Below are 24239 nucleotides of genomic sequence, written 5' to 3' on the forward strand. Positions count from 1 at the left end.
AGGTAACACCTCATGCGGGGCTCTCTGCACAGCAGCTCCCCCTCTCTCAGCTGGTGATGAAGCCTCTGCCCTTGAAGCAGAGTAAAGGCCTGGTCCTGGCTTCAGCACCATAGGTGAAACACGGGTGGACAAGAGTCCCTTCAGGCCAGATTCTCCATGATGCCGAAGGCTGCATTGCCAATAGACGAGCAATGAGACTTCAGACCTTACCCTGTAGCACTGGGAATGTAGTTCAGTATTAAAGCACTTGCCTGGTGTGCCTGATTAGGCCCTAGGTTCAAACCCCACTACCACCAAACAAGAAGGGAACAAAACAGTGAGAACAACAAAAAAAAAATGTGCATCATGGCTCTACCTGCGCTTGCCCTATAACTTCCTGCAAGCTCTTCATAGCTCGCAGGAGACCTCGCATCCACTGCGAGGGCTGGCCCTCCTAGCAAACATTAGGTAAGTGTAACTTATCAGCGCCAATCCAGGATGAGGTGATGGGAGCTCAGGGGAAGCCAGAACAGGGGGCGGCGCTTGGGTTTGCATCCTGGCCAGATGGCTCTACAATTCCTGATTTTTTCCAATCTTTTCTACTCTCATCCACTTGGCCTGGGGCTCCTGGGTCATAGCAAACTAGCAATGAGCAGAGGAGAGCAGAACCGGCTTAGGCCACCAGAGGTCCAGGCTGACATCACTATCCAGCTCACCAGCATTCTGTCCTGCTAGCAAGGAGGCAGAGGGCAAGGGGCTGGAGGTCTAATCAAAAGGGCAGCAGGAGGCCATGGGGCCAGCAACAGAGGGTGGAACCAGAATTTAAAGCATGCGGGGTCAGGGGTCAAACAAGCCAAATCAATCAAAGAGTTAAGTCACTTCACAGAAGTGAGTCCTGGAGGCGGAGGAGCGGAGGAGCGGCTTCTGTCCTGAGGAACAGTGATGTGGGATAGGTGAGAAGAAAGACAGCTAAGACTGAAATGGCCTGGGTAGGAGCCCGGGGCTGCTGACAGCATCTTATGATGTCACGAATCTCCCCTATGCTGTATACTGCACTGTTATGACACCCACTTTAAAGGTGGGAAAATGACAACAGAGTAGTTAAGGGCCTTGTTTGAAGCCAACAGCGTGCTGAGACCTAGACTGGGGCTCTGAGCTGGCTCTGCAGAGCTGTCACCTTCTGTTCTCCACACACAGGCTGCTGACTAGCTGGCACAGGAGAGGAGGGGACTCCATCACAGAGAGGTGGTATCTAGCCCGGAGGCAAATGCCTTCTTTGTTTATCTTCCTGGAAATGACAGACTGCTGGAGGAACCCCGTTTCAGGAGGAAAGAAAAGCACGCTTAGTAATTGCAAATTTGCCACTTGCTGATAGCATCAGCAGCTTTCCGAGGAGGCAAGGAGGCAGTCTCCCAGAGGCTGATGCAGCCCCAGGCAGCAGAGATTAATCATCTCTCTCATGATCTCACCTCCAAGAAAATGATCACAAAGTCAAGGCCCACAACCATCCCCACAGTAGTCAGACGCGTGGCTGCATCCCTGCTGTAAATCAAAGGCGATGCCCAGCTTTTCATCAGATGCCTGCAGATAATTCCCCTGCCACTTCCCGGACCACAGCTAAAGGGTTAACATCTCATTTCCTCTTGTCTTTCAAGCCTTAATCCCCATCCTGAGCTGGGTGCATTCCAAGCCCACCTGGAGCAGGTCAAGACCAGCCTCCAGCCCATGACTGGTCCTTCATTTCCCCTGGCAGGAGATTAGATGAGGCACCCATTAATCACTCATTACCTCTGTCTTCCCTGCTGGTCAGACCTCAGGCAGCCTGCCAAGGGGCCTGGGAGGGTGCCCAAAGGTGCCCGTAAGCCGGCCAGTGCCACCTTCCTGGGGACACAGAGGCTCAGGCCTGGCTCAGGACTCCGGGGACCACACCCAAGCAGAGGGAGAACACTGCCTATCTTCCACCTAAGCTATCCTTAAGGCTCCCAGACCACAAGCATCCACTGCTTAACTAAAGGATTAGGGAAAGAAAGAGAAATAAACTAAAAGTGGCCACTTTCCACAAGATGGCAATCGCCAGGAGAAAAACTGCTGCCCACCTGGTGTTTGTGCCCTTTAGAGGACCCAAGGGGAAACTGGACAGGAAGTGGAGAGAAGATGGGATGCCGGCTGGATGATTACCCTAGTGCAGCTGTGTGTTCAGTGGCTGGGCTAGAGTGCAGGGCAATAACAGGCAGTCCTCCAGACAGAACCTGCGCCTGACAGGCTAAGACTGGATGCAAGTTTCTTCTGGAATAGGTTTAGTGAGAGCCCATTGTGTCCAGTACTCACCAGTCAGAGGAGACAGGAGAAATGGGAAGTGACACTGAGCACCTACTCTGCGCCCAGGCTTTGCCTAAGGGGCTTCAAACCCACACCAGCCTCCAGGCCGCCTATCCCATTGTTCTATGTGAAGATCAGTGTGGGAGACGGGAAAGCAGAAAGAACTGTTAAGGGAGAATCTGCATGGGTAAGCCAGCACTTTAGGGAAGAAGCGTGCCTGTGGCTAGCCTAGCCTGGCCAGCACTATTTGGAAGATTACAGCCTGTGTTGTACCCCCACCAGCTTGGGGTTTTCAAAACAAGGCATTCTGATCTTTCTTCTTCACACTTGTTCAGACTTTGGGATGCAAGGGCCGGGCTTAGATGCTTTCAGGGAGGACGAGAAGGATGTGTTGAGCTTTCAAAAACTTCTTTTCCAAGGCCCCTTAAACAACAACAAAAAGGGGGGGCTCTCTTGAACTCACAATCCCCCACTCACTCCTTTAGGTCAAAGTTAAGGCCCTCTGATTCAAATAAGGAAAGAGAGAGAGAGAGAGAGAGAGAGAGAGAGAGAGAGAGAGAGAGAGAGAGAGAGAGAGAGAGAGAGAGAGAGAGAAACTGGCATAGCGATACATGCTTATACCAATCCTGGGACAGGAAAAAAAAAGGCATGTCCCTGGACTCAGATTGACATTCTATGGCCTGTGTGGCGCACATGCACACATGTAGGTGCAAATGCACACGTGTATGTGTGTATATGCACACACACACACACACACACACACAGATAAGCCAGGACAACTAAGTCAGGCATGGTAGCAAACACCCACGATCTCGGTGTTCCAGTACCTGAGGTAGGAGGATGACCAGCTCAGGTTCCAGTACCTAAGCTACATGTTGAGCATCCTTGTCTGAAGGGGGTGGGGGGGTAGAACAAGCCATTTGTGACAGACCCTGCATCTGTCACTACAGTCTCATTCCTGGCTCAAAAGGCAACCAGGGGCTAGGTCTTCAAAGCTGCGTGTGCCTAGGACTCAGCCCCCTCTCCCCTCCCCCCCCCCCCCCCCCCCCCGTCTCCTGGATGCTCTGCTCATGCGTGCACATGGATATTCATATTCGTTCTTTCTTCCCCACCCCCCCACCCCGTTTTGTTTCTCTCTCCCTGGGTGGTCATTTATCAGCTACTCTCCTCTCAGCCCCTGGAGGGCAATGATACATCCTTGCTCAGTATGAGCCCCAGCACACAGTAATAATCCCTGGCACACAACAGATGTTCAGAAGTATTTGCTGAGGGGAAATCCAATGGAAGTGAATACTGGGGAGCCATTGTGATTTCGTGCAATGTGGTGAAGTCAGAATTTCAGAAATATTCATCTGTCAGCATGAAAGAAGATGGATTACAAGGAAGAGAGCCACCCAAGGCAGGAAGGGAAATTGTTACTGTAATTTGGACATGGTTTTAAAGTAGGGGCAGGAAAAGAGTTTGAGAGATCGTGAAAGAAAGAATGTGGAAGGGTTTGTGATAAATGAGCTATGCATATAGGGGATGGGATAAGGGTGCTGAGGGGCACTTGAACATGGATACCAGCAGCCAATAGGGATAAAAGTGATGCCCTGAAGGACAGTCTGGAGGGTAGAGAGGAACTCTGTGAGCAACAGACAAGATCGCTCAGCAAACAAAAACCTCAAGTCCTGACCTTCCTCACAAACTGTATTCTGTTCCTCTCCCTTCACACCTAGCCATGAGACTTCACTATGGCGCAGTGGGTGAGGGTGAGACAATGGTGCCCTGCCCTGGGCTGGGCGTGGAGACCACCGGAGCCCTGTCATCCTCACAGTGAGGCCAATGCTATCACTTGTGCCAGCGGTGGCTCCTCATGTTCTCCTCACCCAAACTCATTCATTCTGCGAGGCTGGACCTTTGGGAATTCCCGGCTCCAGGCCTGCAGAGTTTATGGGAAAGCCCCGGGACTCTCGGCTGCTTCCTCGCATTGATTTTCAGGGTAGGATTGCAGTTTTCAAAGGAATTCAACTACGGTGTCAACAAAAATCTATAGGAATTGAGTAGGGCTATATTTAAATGACAGCTTATTTTAAAATGTTTGCTCCTTCGTACACAGAGGCCCAGTTAAGGTCCTCTCAGACCCAGCAACTGTGTCACTTCCATCTCCACCAGGACAGAGACATCAGCGATGTCACCACAACACAGTGGCTCTAAAAGGTGTGAGATCTCAGCTGCTGTCTGGGCGTTGCAGATGCAAAGGAAGTTGGACACGATAATTCCTTGGCGTTCTGGGCTATGATATTTCACTCACTCCAAATTCTAACGGGCTTCAATCAGCTCCCTAGATGCAGGCTTCAATTCACCCTACTGCCTGCAAAACAGTGAGACACTGTCAGATGAGGGGTGAACTTTCCACGGCACAGAAAGCTGGGGGACTTCTTAAAGTCTCTCTAGACCCATAATTCCACATGCTAAGTGGGTGTCTCAAATCAGCTTCCCAAGGTACGACTGCAGTTATTTCTAAGAAAAATGAAACTTCATTTCTAGATCTCTCCCACTTCAAGGTGAGCAAGTTGGTCCAAATGCTAATTCTTCAATCACATTAGGGCTACAGTTCTGAGCTATATCCCAGGCTGACAGAAACAGCAGGTCCACGTGGGCTAGCAATGACACTGGGCTGCAAGGACTAGCCTGACCTGGGGGTCAGAGGCTTTCTAGAAACCAACGTGATGGAGGCTCCAGATTGGGTCTCTGGGGCTGCTGACACTCCACCAGCAATCCCAGGCTAAGCAAAGGAAAGCAAGGCTGGGGTGAGGGTACAAGCGCAGCCTGTGCAACTCAGGAGTTCCCCCTCTGAGCTGAACAGACCTCAAAAGGGCTAGTTTGCTACTTCCCCCACCCCAGGTGGCCTGGCTCTGGAGTTAAGGGTCCAGTCCGGGATGGTGAGTAAGGGCAAAACAGGCCTCCAGGAAACGGGAAGAGAAAGGATGAGGAGGGAGTGGAAGGTGAAAAGGAAAGAGAAGACCGGAGAGTAAAGGGAAAGAGGAAGAAGGGAAGATGAGAGGAAGGGGAAAAAGAATGGAAAGAGGAAGGGAAAGAGAAGAAGAGGAAATAGAAGAGAAAGAGAAAGGGAAGAAGAAGGGGAAGTGAGGAAGGAAGGAGAAGAGGACGGAAAGAGAAGGGAAGAAGCAGGTACAACGTCCCGAGCGTCCATGGGCCCCGACAGACCCACGCGTGCCAGGTTGCGTGGCTGCCCCGGGCTCCGGCGAACGGCGGGCCGGACTGCGCGATCTGCTCACCTGGAGCTAGTCCGGAGCGTCAGCCTCCTCAGCTCCGCGTGCTTCCCGAGCGCCGCCGCATGGACGGCCGCTCGCCCCGCACGGGCTCCCGCTGCGCCCCGGTGAGTCGGGTGCGCGGGCGGCAAGCGAGTGCCCAACGCGCACGATTCAGGCGCGGAGTCTGCGGGCGGAGAGCGCGGTCCGTGCGCCCTGCCCTCCCGCGCGGCCTCCCGCTGTCACCTCCAGCCGCCCCTGCTGCCCCCTGGCGGCCGCATAGGAGAGAGCCGGCCCTGACCCGACCCACCCCACCTCCCCGGGGATGTCGGACCCCTGAAAACCTCGAGAAGAGACATCCACCAGAAGAGGCAGGAGAGGGGAGGACGGTCTGGACAAAGGCTGGAGGGCTGATTAGAGACTGGAGAGTGGTGATCGAGGAACTTAGAGGGCTCCCGGGCTGGTCAGGGTCGTCAGTGGGAGAGCGAAGAGGAAGACAGAGAAGACCAGAGCCTGAAAGTCAGTTTGTGGGAGCTTTCAGGACATCCTTGAGTATTGAGAAACAGCCATTCTGGTTGCAACCACGGGGTTAAGGCTGGTTTTCAGTGAATCCCTTCTTTCTGGCTTCCAGGGTTAGAGGACATCCCTAAGAAAGAAACTCCCTGAGAACCAGAACAACTCAGCATGCCTTCTTGATTTAAGGTCCTCAGGCTTGCCCGCAAGCGCCTTTGCCTGCTAAGCCATCTTGTTGCTCCCACTGCCAGTTCCTTGAGTCCACGCACAAAGCTAAAATGTTTAAATTCAGTCCACGCTTCTAGAACTGGGAGAAGAAAGCAAGAAAGAGAAAACGTCCCTCTTTCCCTGAGAGGGCAGGATGGCCTTAAACAATCGAAGAGATGTCTGGGCACAGGAGTCGCTCTTCCTTGATGTGAATCAGCGTGTTTGCTTATGGCTGCCACAAAAGCCTGCCTGCAGGGGGTGTTCGGGAAAGGGCAGGTGTACCTGTGTGTAGAGGTGAGTGGCAGCAGAATGCAGACACTCTACCTTAGAGCCAGGCCGCATCAGGGGTAGGTGTGGTATGGTATGCTTTGTCGGAACAGAAAGATACCCCTCCAAGGAGAAAGAAAGAAAGAAAGAAAGAGAGAGAGAGAGAGAGAGAGAGAGAGAGAGAGAGAGAGAGAGAGAGAGAGAGAGAGAAAGAAAGAAAGAAAGAAAGAAAAAGGGAGCTGGAAAGCACAAGAGATGAGGCCAAAGGAGAACCAATTTTGAGTGCCTGGCACCTGGGTACAGCTGGGACTGACTGAGTCCAACTAGTTCAAACAAACACATTCTGATGAGAGGCACCTGGTGTGCAGTGTGGCTCGAAGAATCCTAGTCCAGATCCAGCAAATCAAATAGATCTCCAAATTCTAACTCGTTTCATCCATTTAAAACTGATTAGCAGGTGTGATGCCCCCCCCCCAGCAGTCCCAATATTCCAGTGGTGGGCTGCAGGACGATGGGGGTGGGGCAGAACTCAAGGTCATCCTTAACCTCCTATCCAGTTTGCAGCTAACCCGAGATGCATGAAATTATGTTTCAAACAACAAAGGCAACATAGCCAAGCTTAGTCGTGCAAACCTATAATCCCAGGTAACAAGAGGCTAAAGTAGGGGTATTGAAAGTTCGAATCCAACCTGGGCAACATAGTGAGATACTGTCTTAAAACAAAGAGTGCAAGCGTGGCTTTGGGTGTAGTGGAGGGCAGAATGTCTACCAGGCACGCGTGAACCCTGGGTCTACCCCCAAGGACCGACAGAAATAAAGAATTCCTAAAGGACACCGGCTATTTGCTAAACAGGATGCGGCAGGAACAGCACAGGAGGAAAGGACATGGGTTTCTTTATGACTTTTGAAGAAATGGTGGGCTTAAACCTGCAAAGATAAAAAGGAGAATAAATAATACCCTCCTATCCCTCCCCCTTCTCCACCCTCCCCCTCTAATGTTAACATGTCACATAACCAAAGTGCATTGTTAGTGACCAGGCTCATTTGACCTAGGCTGGCTCTCGGGGATTGATCCTGATCCACTTAAAAAGTTTAGAGGTTAAGAGCACAGCCTGCTCTTCCAGAGGCCCTGAGTTCAATTCCCAGCAACCACATAATGGCTCACAACCATCTACAATGAGATCTGGTGCCCTCTTCTGGTGTGCAGGCACACATGCAGACAGAACACTGTATACATAATAAATAAATAAATCTTTTAAAAAAATTCATCCAGGTGGTGGCAGCACACACCTTTAATCCCAGCCCTCAGGAGGCAGAGGCAGGTGGATCTCTGTGAGTTCGAGGTCAGCCTGTTCTACAGAGAGAGTTCCAGGACAGGCTCTAAAACTACACAGAGAAACCGTGTCCCAAAACACCAAAAAAGAAAAAAAAAAGTTTTTGGCGTTCTGAACGCATTTTGTTTGTGTCACAGAAGGTTCTCTTTATTCAGCCAAAATTAGTGAGCTGGGGAGATGGTTCAACAGTTAAAAGAGAGTGCTTGCTGCTGTCCCAGAGGCTAGAACTCACTTGCCAGCACCCGTATTAGGCAAGTCACAACCACCTGTGTGTGACTCCAGCTCCAGGGGATCTGACGCCCTCTTCTGGCCTCTGTGGGCTCTGTACACACATGGCAACCACTCATACCGGCATACACATAAATAAAAATATATCTTTAAAACAAACCCCTGTCGTTATAAGTTGAGATCTTTGCATAAGAGCACTTTAAAAATGTATACTAAAGTAGTAAGCTTCCCTTTTCCCACCAAGTGTTTACTGTGTGGCTGTAAGTCCTTTTACCAGTAGAACCCTGTCTGTGACAGGGTTGATAAAGGTTGATAAAGGTAGGAAAACCCAACCTGGATGACCACATGTGGGTGGCATGTTACTTTAGCTGGGCTCTGGACTATAAGTCTAGAGGAGAGGAAGGCAGAACATTGGCACACTGAGGCTGAATAAAGTCCTCCTTCTCAAAGTTGCCCTGGTCAGAAATGTTGACAGGGTCAGTAAAAACAATAACAAAGCCTCTTCAAGTGCTGATAAACTTACTGTTTTAAATCATTTCTTGGGGGCCAGCAAGACAGTTCAGCAGGTAAAGGTGCTTGCCACCAAGCCTGAAGACGTGAGTTCAGTCCCTCATCCCTACATGGTGGAAGGCGAGCACTGACTGCAGCAAGGTGTCCTCTGCCTTCCATAAATTCTATGGTATCACGTGTGCTCCCCTAAGATAAAGAAAGGGTGCAATTAAAAATAAACTACTACAAATCAAATTTAAGTGTTTTTGGATAAATTTTCTGTCCTGCTTGCCTCCTTAACTTGCTTCTTTTTTTTTATCTTACAGGGATGTGGGATAGTAACTGACTCTGTGCCCGTACTGACTCTGTATTCTTGCCTTTGGCTGGCTGCAAATTGACCTGTAACATGACTACATGACAGACCAGAGACTAATTTGTCTGCAGCCAGAGTCTCTGGAGTCACGGGGGTCGAGGTATTTGGACGGGCTGTCAGGGGACTGTCCGGGATTCCCATGAGCTGTCGCAGGGGCTTCATGCGCACCTCTAGCTATCTTGCTCTGCCCTTTCTATTTCTATCGCTCTCTCTTCCTCTCTTGGCCACATCCTGTCAGCAGAGATAGCGAAGTGGCCTTACCTGGTACTGCAAGACTTCTGGAATTCCAAACATTCAGACTATGTCTCTTTTTCCCTCTTTCAGCCAGGAGGCAGCCTTCCCTCTGCAGTTGCTTCTCACTGAGAGTAGCAGTGCTGGAGGGAAGCAGGAAGAGGGAAGATGAGTCAGGTGACCCAAGAGGGGACAGATCGGGCAAGCTTGTTTTAGAAAGAAAGTCGCTTAGAAAGGACCAGGGGGAGGCAGAGGCAGCCTGGGGTAGCCACAGCTCAGAGTACAAGAGAGGAAAATGAGGGATGTGGGGCAGGGGGTTAGCTGGGATGACTGGGAAGCAGCTATCAGATTAATAATCACAAGATAACCACAATGGCTAGGACCTTGTTCCATCAGAATCATAGAAACTGCAGGATGGGGCATGGGCCCAAAGCTTCTGCTGTCCCAGATGATGAATTAAAGAGCCTTCCAGCGAAGAAGTGGTAGCTGCCAATCAACAAATAGAGACGTGTATGGTTTTAGATAACGGAGAAAACTATTCTGTGCTAGCCCATTCCATGCCGGTGATGCTTATGACCATTTCTGAATGTTGTATCATTTTCACACAAATAAAAGGAATCCCAGGGGGAATGGCACTAGGCCCCTTTTTGTTATTTTTTTAATATATATTCAAAGTAATGCAAAAAGCCATTCCACAATTCTCTTGTAATGAACATACTCAAAGCGAAATAAAACAAATTCATCATTATAAAGGAATGTTGTTTGCCTTCCCCTGCTTCCTGGGAGACTCTCCTAATAAGGTCTTGTCCTTCACCCATCGCACACAATGCCTCTTCTACCTCCTGTGGCCAATACTGCAAACCCCCAAGACAGCCAGAGGCATGAGGAAGCTCCACCAGCAAGCAATGGCTGTGTTTAAGCTAATCAGCTTCCATTGCTGGAAATCACTCTCTCTTCAGCCTTATTGGCTACCCTTCTGTAGCAAGCTGACTTTCTTGTTGAAGGGGTGCTGTTAGTCAAGCCTGGGAGAAGCAGCAAAGCCAACGGGCACTGGTCAGCAGCATTTTATGAGAAAACTGAGGCACTGCAGCGCAGGATGACGAGTGGAATCTGAGTTGATGGTTTCACCTTGCCTCAACCACCTCCACCCTGCCTCGCTGCCAAAGACCATCTACCGTGGCCACTGCTGACACCTCACTAGACTTGACTGACCCGGTGTAAATTTTAATTTTTTGTGTGTAGGTATGTGTTTATGTTTACATATGTGTACTTGTGCATGTGTGTGCATGCATGCATGGATGGCGATTAACCTTGGGGTTATTTCTCAGGAGCCATCCACCTTGTTTTTTTTTTTAATTTTAATTTTATCTTATTTTATTTATGCATACAGGTGTTTTGCCTGCACATATGTCTCTGTACCACATGTGTGCCTGGTGCCCACAGAGGCCAGAAGAGGGTGTTGGGTCCTCTGAGGCTGGCATCGTAAACAGTTATGAGGCACCATGTGGTTGCTGGGGATCAAACCCAAGTCCTCTAGAAGAGCAGCCAGTGCTTTTAACTGTTGAACTCCAGCCTTTTTCCCATCTTGGTTTTTGAGACAAAGTGTCTCACTGGGGCCTGGGGCTCACCAATTAGGCTGGAGTGGCTAGCCAGGGAGCCCCAGGGATCCACCTGTCTCTGCCTCCCGAGCACTGAGTTTATAAATGTGCATCACCACACCTGGCTTTTGCATGAGTGTTGCAATGGTCCTCGTGCAGGCCGTTGACAAACTGTTCCCCCAGGCCCCTCTGTTCCTTCTCACCCTTTAATATTTCCTGTCTAAGGTTCTGTCCATGAAGCTGGGAAGTCATTGTTTATTAAGGAGCAGTTTGGTGTTTGACAGTGGAGTCCTGAAATCTGTGTCAGCATCAGTCCCTGGCCACCCATCATAGGAAAACATGCCCACTCCAGCTGTGGTCGTCCCACTGGTACAACGGGAAGCCCAACGGCACCTGTTGGAAGAAAAAGAGGGCTCTCACACATCTTCCGAAGCCTTTTCCAGCTCCCAGTTCTACCACTGGCTCAGAGAATGCAAGAGGGAAATTACATGGCTCATTGTGGAGCCATCTGGGAAAACATGACATACACAGAGAAGTATGTGGCTTCTCCTTTTTCAAAAACCATTTCAAGCTGCATTTGAAATCATGTCTTTCATTCACCACAGTGTGGAGGATTGCCGTATACCCACAGTGTGGAGGATTGCCGTATACCCACAGTGTGGAGGATTGCCGTATACCCACAGTGTGGAGGATTGCCATGTACCCACAGTGGCACATCAGAGTTGCAGGACAAGGTCCCCACAGCCCACATCTTGGTCATGGACCAAGCTCCCATGCTTGCTGATTTCTGAGGAGAGTCACAGAGCTCCTGTTGAGGACTGAGCAGCTCCCATATTTCCCTTGAATCGAATGCCAGTCCCAAACCACAAGACCGTGTACAGGGTCAGCTTCTTCCTAGTCCATCTTGTCTGTTTATGCTCATGGAATCCTAGAGGTAAGAGAGGAGTTTTTCTCTTATTCTTTATGTAGTCCAGGCTAGCCTTGAATTCGAGGTAATCCTTTGTAGCTTTCTAAGTCCTAAAATCACAGACATTTGCAGCAATTCTCTGCTACTAAAAAAAAAACCCCTAAATTTAAATATCATACATGCCAGGCGATGATGGCACACGTCTTTAATTCCAGCACTCGGGAGGCAGAGACAGGCAGATCTCTGAGTTCAAGGCCATCCTAGTCTACAAAGTGAGTTCCATGACAGCCAAGGCTACACAGAGAAACTCTGTCTTGAAAAACAAACAAATAACCCCCCCCCAAAACAAACCAAATAAATAAATATATACATTAAACCTGTTTTTGTTTGCTTGTTTGTTTTTTGGTGTGTGTGTGTGTGTGTGTGTGTGTGTGTGTGTGCCTGTTTTCAAGACAGGGTTTCTCTGTGTAGCCCTGGCTGTCTTGGAACTCACTCTGTAGACTAGCTTGGTCTTGAACTCAGAGATCTGCCTGTCTTTGCCTCCTGAATGCTGGTCTTAGAGGAGTGTACCACTACCGCCCAGCTAAATCTGGGTATTTTCAGCCCCATGTAAAGGATACTTCACCTAATCAAGTTATTTATTTTCCTTCTTTGAGAGTAAAATAAAAAGAACCAATGGACCTTGCTCCCCACTCCCCACACACATCCAGGTTTGTCCCGAGTCCCAGCAAGGCAGCATGCACCTACAGTTTCTGCCATTCCTTATGGGTCTTTCCAGAACTCGGAAAGCCTGTTCCCCAGGCTTCTAGGTGTGTTCATGAAGAGTTTTGAGGCCCAAGAAGCATTTTTCCTTAAAGCCTGGAGTCCGGCAACTGTTCTACTTGGGTACCATCTCATGTCCTCCTTCACAACGAGTGACACCTATCCTGCCTCTGTTGGTCAGCAACCCTGGGCATCTTTCCTGGTAAACGGTCAGACTTTAACGAAGAAAGCTGCTGTCCCTTTAAAAGACTGTGAACACACCTGTGCGAGGAACCAGCCAAGGTCACCAAGTCACTCTGACTCATTTCTGTAGGCCACCTAGAGTAAACTGTGCTCTTTATACTATACTCTGTGCCCAGAAGCACTCATGTCTGCCGTCTCCTCTTTCTGAACATGCGCTCTTATGACCTTAAGAAAATACCCAATGCCCTCCCTATACTGAGCATGCTCAGGAAGGCGCTTGCCCCTACATGCACCTTCCTGAATGTAGAAGCTCTTTAGTGTATTCCCACATTGAGAGAAAATAACCCACTACTCTTATCTGCTGCAAGCAATAAAACTTCTCCAGGTTTGTGGATGCTGTTAGAGAAGGTGGAGCCCCCTGCTTTGTCTGGTGGGTACCAGGACAGGTTCCTAGGAGTGGAAGGATAGATGCAAGACTGCCAAGCTGAACACTGGAGTGGCGGCTAGTGATAACAGCTGGGGATAATCTGGGCTCTAACCATGTGACCTTGAGCAGACACTTAACCTTGCTGAGCTCCAGAACGTTCTTCTGAAAAGGCTAGGTCTAACTCACTGCCAGCTTTGCCCCAGTGGAGACGTGGGAACAGACTCTCATGCCCTGGACCTTCCTGCTGAGCCTTCTGAGGAGCCCCGTTGTGTCCGTCCGTGGTGTGCTTAGCTGTACTGCCGTTCCTGGGTTGTCACAAGATCTTTCTTAAGGATAAACAAAGGATCTGGGACAAGCAGAGAGCAAACACAAGCAAGAACAAATGTGGCGATTAAGATACAAATGTTTCCTGACCCGGTCTTGTGGATAGAAAATACACAGACTGGCGGAAAACCACACACCACCCAATAATCTGTAATCAGATGTTGTGGGCGGGTCAAAGAGTGCCTGCCTTCTTCCATTCTTCCTTCCTTCCTGCAGGTTGTTGCAAGAGGAGGAGGGAAACACATTCTCACAAAATTAACTTTGGTTGAGAGGTCAGACTAGTCCTTGTCACCATCTGGAATTCCCAGGAAGCTAATAAAGGCGTCCTCTGCAGAAGGCTTTGTGAAGACGAAGTGCCGAGTCACGCAAGACATGAGTGTGTGCTAAGAAAATGTGTGCCTGTGATCCTTGCTCTGCTGTGAATGTGCAAGAGAATGTGTGCCTGTGATCCTTGCTCTGCTGTGAGTGTGCAAGACAATGCGTGCCTGTGATCCTTGCTCTGCTGTGAGTGTGCAAGAGAATGTGTGCCTGTGATCCTTGCTCTGCTGTGAGTGTGCAAGACGATGTGTGCCTGTGCTCCTTGCCAGCTGTGAGTGTGTAAGAGAACGTGTGCCTGTGATCCTTGTCAGCTGTGAGTGTGCAAAAGAACGCACTCTTGTCATCCTTGCTCCACTCTTCAAGCTTTTGGAAAAGCGATTTTATAGAATCTGAGGGTTTGTTTCTTTTTCCAGCTCTCAAGTGGCAATAGTGTCTCTTGTTATTTGGATAAGGTCAGCTTACAGAGGCTCCGCACTTCCTCCTCAGTGACAAGAGAGGATTTCACCTTCCTGTCCCCTTGATCTTAAAGGCAGTCATGTGATGTGCTTTGGACAAGTAATGTGTCTTCTTTGTTTGTTATTTTTTTATTCAAAAAAATGTTGATCAATATACAATGAAATCGGTGTACAGCTTATGGGTCCGCTCCCAGTGGGGACAGGACTGTGTGCGCCCTGTCTAGCCTGAGTCTCAGAGGCCTGGGAAGAGCCTGGAACCCTCAACCTCTGTTGCTTCTTTTATTGTATTCAACTACTGAGATTGGAATTTATTACACAACACCATGACTCTTAACAGCTGTTGTTACAATAAAATATGACAATCTTTGTAAATAAAACCTGGCAATCCAATTGTTCCAAAAGTCATTGCTGCTGTGATAGCTAAATACCACCTTTGCCTTTGACTGCACCCCAGGGAAAGGCCTAAGTGACACCAAAGGGGTGCTTAGGGGAACTCACCAGGCTCTGAGGAGTGGAGGCATGAGTGGAAGGGGACAGGGCCAAAACCACAGACCCAGGGCCTGTGGCAGCTGGCAGGGGACATGCTCTGTGAGCGGTCCCATCCACATCTCCTGCCAAGGCCACACACTCCGTCCTCCTGTGACCATTTTCTCCCTCATGTTCTACAGACGTTCATCATTTCGTCTGGAGTCAGTGTCTAGATCATGCGCAAAGCACAGAGCTTTAGCTGGAAATTACAGTTGGGTTTTCATTTGTTGATCGATTTGGTTGGTTTTCGTCAGCACTAAAATCAGTCCAGACTCTAGTCCATGGACTAGAAATAAGCATTCTGGTGAGCCATGCAACTCTGGCTACAGTCAGCAAAGGGCCACAAGAGAACTCCTCATTTCAAAGTCACTGTCCTCAGACCATGGCATTGGGGGACAGATCAATAGCACACAAAGCCGACTGTTGAACATGGGGTGACTGCATGCCACCCTCCTTTAGTGCAAGTATTAAGGCACAAAGAATGCCATTATCATGCAAGTTGAAATGTTTTGGAAAACTGAGTTTTGGAAAACTCAGCTGTTATCTCTCCCGTTCCCCAAAGAGCAGATGAATGGTTTGGTTTCACCTTGCTCACGTGGGCCATCAGTAAAGGCAGACGACTCTGCTTTGACTTGCGTGTGTGTGCGTCCATGTGTGGCCCGGCAGTTGCTCTTGGCTGACTTCTCCAATTGCTCTCCACCTGCTTTTAAGACAGTCTCTTCTTAAACCTGAGACTTGTTGATTTATAGACTGGCCATGGAGCCACGAAGATCTTCCGGTCTTTGCCACCCCAGGACTGTGGTTACCGGTGTGCACCTGGGAAGAGTCTAACTACAGAATCACAAAACAGGATGACGTGGGTAACATGTGGGTTTTGCTCTTGATTTCAGGCACAAAGCACCTAAAATCTTGGGAATTCCTTGAGGAGTAGTGGTGTTCTTCTTTATCTGTATTTGGCCTCTTTTACACACTCAAGGTTAGACTAATGGGATTTCAGGAAGGGCCCCTAGATAGCCGGAGCCGGAGGTTGGGATGGTCACTAATAAGCCCCAATGATTTGAAGGCTGGAACTTTTAGCCTTCCTGCAAACTTCTAGGAATGGGCTGGAAAGATAGAGAGGCAGAGTAAGCTCAGACAAGGCCTTGAACAATAGATTTGATGGGATTCCGAGTTGGTGAATGAATTCTCAGGCCAGGAAGATGGCGCATCCCTGTTTCCATGGGGAGGAGCCTCTGTTTCTCTTGACCTGGCTGTTGTATATACCCTGGCCAGTGAGACTGCAAACTTAATACAATGTTGTTTCCCCCCTTCCCTCTAATCTCTCAACTCCCCCACCCCCATCCCTCCTTACCCCCACGCCCCCCCCCACCCCGTTCTGAAAACCACCTTAGAACACTGTTGAACCTGAGGAAAGCAGTTCCGGAAAGCCTGGTCTACAGCTATTCAGACTTGTGATTGGCACCAGAGGTGGAGACAGTCTTGCAAAACCAAACCTTATTGCTGGGATCTGATGCTGACTTCAGATAGATGGTACCAGAAATGAATAGGCAGAGTGGGATAGTTGCTTATTCCCAAATCCACCTCATCCTTGGTGAGAGTCACCCCGCACCATCCATCCCTTCCCTTTGCTCCCTGTTCTTAGGCTAACAAGGTTACATTACTAACAAGTAATGTAATTGCGAAGACAGGAGCTGTGGAGTAATCTCTTTTGATTTACAGAACCCAGAACACCTGGTGACCTTCATGTCCTATCAACAGGCATAACTCTCTTCCTTTTTTGGTAAACCTGTGCATTAACTAACACAACATATGTAAACTGCTAAAAGGTTTAACTTGAAGTACCACGGCTGCTAAAGAAGATCCAGGAATTAGTCCCAGGAGGATGTTGGATTAAGATGTTCCCACAAGAGGAATAAAAAAGAGGCTCGTGCCCTGGGCAATAAAGACAAATATTCAACATGAAGTCTTACTGCTTCTCTTTCCCTCGTTATAGAAACCTCGTTAGGGATTGGAGAGCTACTTCAGTGAGTAAGAGTAATGACTGCATAAGCTTGAGGACCTGAGTTCAAAACCCCAGCATTCATGCACAAAGCTATGTGTGGCCATGCGCACAGTTCTAACCCCAGTACTGTGGGCGACAGAGACAGGAGGATCACTGAGGATCACTGAGGTCGCTGGGGCTTCCTGGCCTCACTCCAGGTTGGGTTAGAGACCATGTCTGAAAGACAAAGGGTGGTAGGTTAGACTCTCAGCCTCTTCCTTTGGCTTCTGAGTACACACATGAGCATGCACACGTGCATGTGTGCCCACATATACCCCCCATGCACACACTGTTCTGTAAAGAAGTTCAGAGAGATGGACTTTGGAGGACAACCGCCCTTCCATCTCAGGATGCTGGCTCTTGGATGAGTCTGATCTCCTTCCCACTGACTCTTTGCTCCCAACTGTTGCTTTTTGAGTGACAAGCAGTCAGGCCCTAGGTCTAGTTAGTCACAGAAAAATCAGTTAGTTTCCCCTCTACATGGAGTACCCAATCATTTCAGGCTATAAGAATAAGCTATTGGTGTCCCTAGGATTTTCTAAGTGAAACTCGTGAGGAGGAGAGCTTATCCTTTAGATAAATGAAGATCATTTCCCACATACTGAATGACTAATTTATTTATCATATTTATTGTATTATTTATTTTACATCTGCATGAATGTGCATGGTGAAGAGGACAGAGAACAGTTTTCCAGAATCAAGTCACTCCTGTCATATGGGTCTTGGGGGGTCATCAGGTCATCAGGCTTAGCAGCAAGTACCTATACTCCCTGAACTGGCTCACCAGTGCTTGAAAAAGCAGAAGGAGGCCAGGTACGGTGGTAAGTGCCTGTTGTGGCCATAGCTACTCAGGAAGCCGAAGGAAAGGCGATCACGTGAGCCCAGGATTTGGAGGTCAGCCTGGGCAACACAGTGAGGCACTGTCTCAAAGACAAAACAGAAATCAAAGTGAAAAGAGAGCACAATTCCAGAGAGATGGAATAAGAAAGGATAGCCAATGCCATTATAAACTCTGAAAGATGAATAAAGCAGCCATGTGTACCAAGACAGACTGCAGAGTTTGACTGGGGAATAAAAGAAATCAAAGTTCCATTCAACCAGAGTGGTCTCCCTCCCCCCGTCCAAGGCTCATGTGCTAAAGGCTTAGCCTACAGCTAGTTTACCTAATTTTTGAGAGGTAACTAGATCCCGAGGGTTCTAACGTCCCTGAAAGATTAATCCATTGGTGAGTTCATACTGAATGGGGTATTAGGAGATTGGGTTTTGTTAGAGGAAATAAGTCCCTGGAAGCATGTCTATGCCTGGTACATCTTGTCCCACCCCCTTCCTGCCTGCCTTTCTCTGCTTCTTATTTGCCATAGTGGTAATCATCATGCATGTATGTATCCGCACCCCACAGTAACACACACACACACACACACAAACATACATTACTCACGGGGGGGGGGGACAAAATAAAAATGAAATTAAATAAACCACCACAATATAATCCAAAATTATTCAGCATGTAAGGAACCATTAAGGTCCTGATACGAAGACGGAGAGAAGCCCAGATGTATGTAGCACATACAGATGTGAGGATTATCAGGTAAAACATCTGAAAGCAGTGAGAATGACCATGCTGCCCAAACTTAAGGGGAATATGCCAGACACAACATTCTAATAAACGGCAGCAACAAAAACGGAAGATTTAAAGACAAACTAACTGGAAAATTTAGAATTACAAAGTCACACTAACTTAAAATTTTACTGACGAGTGGAGGTGCTTCAGTTACTCAGTGCTTGCTCTGCAGGTGTGAGGATTCAAGTGTGACCGAGCACCCTGTAAAAAGTGAAGTGCAGCACAAGACCAGTTCAGGTCAAACTAGGCAACATCTCAGCATGGAAAAAAAGATACACAAAGTCCCACCCCTAAATAAGAAGCCACTTGCAATTGATATCTACTGGGAGACCAGTTTTCTCCAGTGGGGTGACAGACACTGACACCCTCCGGGGAAGGGTCCATGCCCAGGAGCAGTTGGCCAACACAAAATGACTCAGTGTTTTCATCTTTGTGATTTTTGACTTGTTTTTCTCTGCTTGGGTATTTTTGCCTCATTGTTTGTTTCAATGTTTTACTTGGGGGGGTGTTTAGTTTTATTTGAGAGAGAGAAAGCATGACGTTGAGTGGGTGGGAGGTGGGAAGGCTCTGAAAGAGCTCGGGGGATGGGAAAACTATGATGAAAATATACTGAATGAAAAATCGTTTAAACGGTAGACAAACAGGTGGGTGCAGCACTGTGTACCTGTAATCCCAGCACCAGCTCCTTGGGCTCACAGGCCACCTGGTAACCAAATGGTGAGCTCTGGGTTCAGTGAGAGACCCGATCTCTAACAACTAAATGAAGAGTGTTGGAGGAAGATACCTTACATTGACCTCTGGCCTCCACATGGACACACACACACAACACACAATACACACATACACATACGCATGCATGCATACACGCTCATGTATACACACACATAACTGAGTGGAAATGAAGCTAAAGATATATCAATAGAAAATACAGAAATGAGCCAGGCAGTGGTGGTGCACACCTGTAATCCCAGCACTCAGGAGGCGGAGGCAGGTGGATCTCTGTGAGTTTGAGGCCAGCCTGGTCTACAAGAGCTAGTTCCAGAACAGGCTCCAAAGATACAGAGAAACCCTGTCTCGAAAAAAAAAAAAAAAAAAAAAAAAAAAAAAATAAAGAAAATGTAGAAACGATTTAATCTGAACAATAAAAGAAAACTTAAAAAACAGCCTCAGAGACCCATGGGGGAAAATCCAAGTATCAAATATTTATGTTATTAGACCACTGGAGAAAAAGTGGGCAGGTGTTGAATGTGGAAAATATAAGCCACAAAAAAGTGAACAGAGAAGTTGAAGATGCTCAACAAATCTAAAACTGAATAAAATCAAATGAATCACACATTAGAAATAAAACTGATGAAAGATAAAACCAAAATATTTCTGAAAGTAAAAAAAAAATGGCTCATTTCACACAGAGAAGCCATAACTCCAGTGCCTGTACTTTTTTTTTTTTTTTTAACAACAAACCATGGAAGCAGAAAGAAGATAGAATAACAATTTTTATGTGTTGAAAGAAAGATCTGTCAATTCAGAGTTCTATTTCCAGTGCTAAAAGAAAAATATTGTCAATCAACAACTACATATCCCAACCTGGGAGGTTGCTGGAGCTGGTCTAAGCATGCCCATGCAAGCCTGATGCCTTGAGTTGGATCCCTGGAGCCTGTGTAAGATGGATGTGATGGCAAGTGCCTCTAATCCTAACACTCCTTCCGTGAAATGGGAGGTGGGGACAGGACAATCAGTCAGAAGCTTCCAGGTCAGCCAGCCCGGAGTACTCAGTGAAGAGGAACCCTGCTTCAACACAGGGGAAGGTGAGAAGTAACGCCTGAAAGTTGTTCTCTAATCCACGTGTGTACACACACCATGGTATGCACACACACACACACACACTTGTATTTAAAGTGAGTCTCTTAGCGAGGGTAGAACATGCTTATAGTCTTAGCACTGTGCTGAGCCAACTTGGCTACATCATTCTCTGTCAAAAATGTTTGAGTAAAGTGAGTTCTATAGGGAGTAGGTAGTGGTGTCTGACTTTTTAACATCTGCCATTTTACTGACAAATCTGGTGGTCGGATCCTAAAACAGAGTCCGCCCATAGTGAATGCATGTCCATGCACAAGCCTTCCGAAATGCAGAGAGCTGCTGAGTTTCTTCTAACCAATACAAAACGGCCAGGGTGCTAGACATCACTTCCTGGATCACATGACTTAAGACCATAACTTCTATCTTCCCCATCACATATATTTTAAAGGAATTATATTTTCCTAAATGTTTATGGTTATCAACTGTTCTTCCTTCCTTCCTACTATTGTTTCAAGTGTTCCTCTGTCATCTCATTTCCTGTGAAAATGTTTTCTTGGAATTTCTTCTGGGCAAGAGGTGGTAGCCTGAAGGTTCTTACTTTACCTCCACTTAGAGAGTCTTCTGTCTTCATTTCTAGGGATACAGCCCACAGTGGGCTGGCCTTCCCATCTCTCAAGACATCCTCTCGTAGATATGGCCACAGGTCACTCTTATCTGCAGGTCCCCTCTTCCTAAGTGACTCTAGGTGGTGCTAAATTGACGATAAAACCGAGTGGATAAATGCCAAATCCATAGCGCTACAGATTTGTACCTTCTTTTTTAATAATAGTGAAAACAAACAGGAAATCAGAAAAAAAGCAGAATGCCAATAACCACTTGGATTTAACTGACATTTATTGCCCACCCACCTAAGAGCAGGGTACACATTTCTTTCAACTGTATGTGGCACATCTGGGTTAGAAGCAAATCTGCTATCTGAGAAATGGGATTGTACTGGGTAGGGGGACCCAGTAAGAGGCAGAGGCGGGTGTTTTATTCAGTCTGGCCAAGGCCTGACCTTCCTGAAGGTCACTCTGGGATCATAAAAGGCAGTTCTCATTTTAATTCAATTGCAACCAGTTTAAACAACTAAAGAAAAATTGTATTTGCAGAGAATTGTTTAAACACGTAGGATCAGATTAGATCTGGTTTGAGGGCTGGTGGGTATCTGGTTTTCAAACACAAAGTTTAATATTTTCTTTCTGCCTGGGAAAGATATACATTTATATTGTGATTCATATGAATTATGTTTCCGTTTTGGTTTTTAATCTGAATTGGATTATACTTTAACTCTGACCAGTCTCTATATCTTTTCTTTCTGTCTCTTGGATAAATAAATATCATTACTAACCTGTGGACCCTAGGTGCTCAGCATGATTCTGAATTCATTTTCACCCTAGCTGTCAGCCTTGAAGTTTGCGACTCCACATAAGCAACGGAGGTCCTTGCAACGGATGATTTGGCTCAGAAACTCTTTGAAAAAAGAAAGAGAGAGGGAGAGAAAGAAAGGGTTTTGTCAGAACTTATTGTGTATTGAGATTATGGAAGGCCATTGAGCAGTGGCCGATGTATTTACAATGACTCTGCCCAGGGACACAGTGTCCTCTCAGACCCTGAGGGACTACTTCCTTTTGAAAATGTGCCCTCTCAAGGGCCTGGCGCCTCAAGAATTACTTTGGATGAAGTCATTCAACTGTGTTGTTCCCATGAAAAGAAAAAGTTTCCCAAAAATAACTCTCTGAGAAGGCCAGCACATGGACACAGTCTCTTCTTCCTCTGGAGAAAGATCATCTCTAGATAATTAAGGGGTGGGGAATAATTGCTATTAAACAAACGAACTGCTCCCAAGTTGATTAAAACTTGGGCTAGTAAACAGTGTAAGAAATGACTTGAGGGATATGTATTCTAATGACAAAAGGAATCTCTAGGTCAGTGGACATAAAAGCTATGTGCTAAAGCACTAAGGAGCCTTTAAGTGAGAAACAAACAGGGTCTCAGTATTCAGCCCACACTGGCCTGGAACTTGTGATTCTCCTCGGTAGCATGAGTAATAAAAACCCAGAGACAGAAATTGGGGTTCAACCTGAAGATCAGAAAAGCAAAGCAGCCAGCTCCTGGCGTTTACCTCTACCTCAGACCAAAATGGTAAGACTCCTTCCACGAATCCTCAGAACAAGACTGTGCTGAGACCTGTCTCCTCCCATCTTATATTCCTCTCTAATGCTGGGATTTAAGGTGTGCACCACCACTGCTCAGCCTCTATGGCTAACTAGTGTGGCTGCTGGGATTAAAGGTGTGCACCACCACTGCTCAGCCTCTATGGCTAACTAGTGTGGCTGCTGGGATTAAAGGTGTGCACCACCACTGCTCAGCCTCTATGGCTAACTAGTGTGGCTGCTGGGATTAAAAGGTGTGTGCTACCACTGCCTGGTCTGTATGGCTGACCAGTGTGACAGTTTTACTTTCTGATCTTCAGGCAAGCTTTATTTACCAAAATACAAATGAAATATTACTATATTTCCCCTCTTTTGTCTAAAATAAAAACAAGGCTAGAACTAATATGAGAAAACTATATGCAATAAGTACAATGACTATATACAATATATACAGTCAATAAATACATCAACAATGTCTAGTCCATTTGCATTTGACAAATTCAGAGAAAATATTCCATATCTATCCTATCTTGGGAGTCCAAAGTCTTGTACCTAATTTACTTCCTATCATAATTTGCTTTCTACATCTGGTAAACAAGGAAAACTATAACTATCTAGTGTTCAACTACTTCAGAGACCCAAAAATGAAATAATATTACCTGAGTAAGCAGGAAGTGTGAACAGTAACTTCTGAAAATTGTGAGAAATGATAGAAACAGTTGGCTGCCTAGACAGTGACCCAAAGTTCCCCTCCGCAACATTGGAACATCCATCTTCAGCCTATAGGCCCAGTATATCTGTCAGACTTTTCTGTGAAGCAGGATATTCTGAAGGGCTGTCTCTCTTTGTCTTCACAATGTTTGGCAGTCACTTTCTTTTGTGTCCTGCTTGTCCAATTAGAACAGCACACTGTCAGCAGTTAAGGCAAGGGCACTTCCTTGCCTAGTTGCTTACTTTTGCCACAAAGAAAGCAAACATGTGGAGTTTCTTTGATGCCCATCATCTTCTCTTAAGTAGATTGGTACTACCAGGGGCAGACATGTCCCATTGTCATAAAAAAAAGAAAAAGAAAAAAGAACCTATGTTATTAAAACATCTTAAATACCATATTCTATAGATCTCTGAAGTGTTTGAAGATGACTTGTCTATCTAAAATATGTCTTTCTTTGATCTTTAAAATATATGTAATATGACTACAGGTTCAATTATAATAGATGATTAACTACTAACCTGCATTTCCTTATTATCCTAAACAGTTGGTAATAATAATTTTCAAAGACTAGAAATTTGCATTACATTGATAATTGAGTTGTAAAAGTATAAATACCTTGAACAAAGTTAGAAATGTATGTACAGCATGTTCTAACAAGATTAATCTCAAATTTGTATCAGTATACAAAATTTGTATACAATATACAAAAATCCAATCCAATGTAAAACAATTAAAATTAGTAGTTGCTTTTAAAAGTAGATTCAATACATTTGTATTTTAATAAATAAAGCTTGCCTGAAGATCAGAGAGTAAAACAGTCACACTGATCAGCCTTACAGACTAGGCAGTGGTGACACACACCTTTAATCCCAGTAGCCACACTAGTTAGCTATAGAGGATGAGAGTGGTTGTGCACACATTTAATCCCAGCAATAGAGAGGAATATAAAATGGGAGGAGACTGGTCTCAGCTCAATCTCATTCTGAGGATTCATGGAGGCAGAATCTCCATTTCAGACTGAGGTAGAGGTAAGAGCCAGTGTCTGACTGCTTTGCTTTTCTGATCTTCAGGTTGAGTCCCAGTTTCTGCCTCTGGATTTTTATTATTTGTGTTACAGCTCCTGCCTCAGCTTCTTGGTGCTGGGATTATGTTATGTGTCATCTCACCCAGCTAAGAG

Source organism: Chionomys nivalis, chromosome 4, assembly GCF_950005125.1.
Source record: "Chionomys nivalis chromosome 4, mChiNiv1.1, whole genome shotgun sequence".
NCBI classification, from domain to species: Eukaryota; Metazoa; Chordata; class Mammalia; order Rodentia; family Cricetidae; genus Chionomys; species Chionomys nivalis.